The sequence below is a fragment of the Octodon degus genome, unplaced genomic scaffold, assembly GCF_000260255.1.
Source record: "Octodon degus isolate 3935 unplaced genomic scaffold, OctDeg1.0 scaffold00304, whole genome shotgun sequence".
NCBI classification, from domain to species: Eukaryota; Metazoa; Chordata; class Mammalia; order Rodentia; family Octodontidae; genus Octodon; species Octodon degus.
The window spans coordinates 1756108-1757052 of record NW_004524880.1 but is presented as its reverse complement, the minus strand read 5'-3'; positions in this window follow the sequence as shown (position 1 = coordinate 1757052).

Genomic DNA, 945 nt, shown 5'->3' with positions numbered 1-945 from the left:
AAAGAAGAAATACAAACAGAAAGATATAATACAAGTAAAAGGAAAGAAGGACCTCAAGGACTCACTAATCAAGAGATGGAAAGGAGAAGAGTTAGGAAACATGAATAAGTCAAGGCATACAGTTATATGTTAAAGATGAGCAAGGCAATGATCCTGAGAATCTTCAGAAGATTTTTTAATCTAGCAGTTACTTGGAAAAATTCTCACCCTGACTAACTATATATACTGATACTTGTGAACTAAGCTACTGCACTGCAGAAGTTAATTTGTAATAGTAGTTTCATGCTTGGAGTGTCTGTCCTTCTGGTATTCTGAATATGGGCTGCTTGTCATGACATGCCAGTTACTCCTAGGATGTCTCTTGGGTATGTGGGTGTTCAAGAAGTAGGGGGTGGTGAATGAAAGCAGGAGACAGGAAAACGAATATTGTGGGACTGTCCTGCTTCAAGGTTGTATATGGTGAGACTTTTGGACTTAGGTGCAAATAAGAGAAGTATATAATTCTTTATCGTAATATCAAAATATAATCTAATATTTAAATGTTTTTTAATCATATTATGTAGGGACTTAAAGTTCAACATATCAATACTTGATGAAAAATAGCTGTTCCTTATTATGTCTAAGATGTTTGAAATTCAGAGAGATACTGAGGATAAGCTTAATAGCCTAAGTTGTTTGATAATAACAATAAGGTTTTCTTCTGGATGGTTAACAACCTAAGTTTGCAGACCAAAATTTGAGAAAAAGGAGGGCTACAAGGAAAGTCAACATTTTGGCCCTAACCTTCGAAGGTCAATTAAGACTCAGGACATATGAGAACTTGTACTGTAACGTGATGGACCTCGGTAGTGTCCCAAATTTTCTGATCAAGAAGATAATGGGGCCAAAGAGGAAAGGGATCGATGACGTAGAGTGTGCCTGAGGAGAGTCACATGGAGAGAAAAC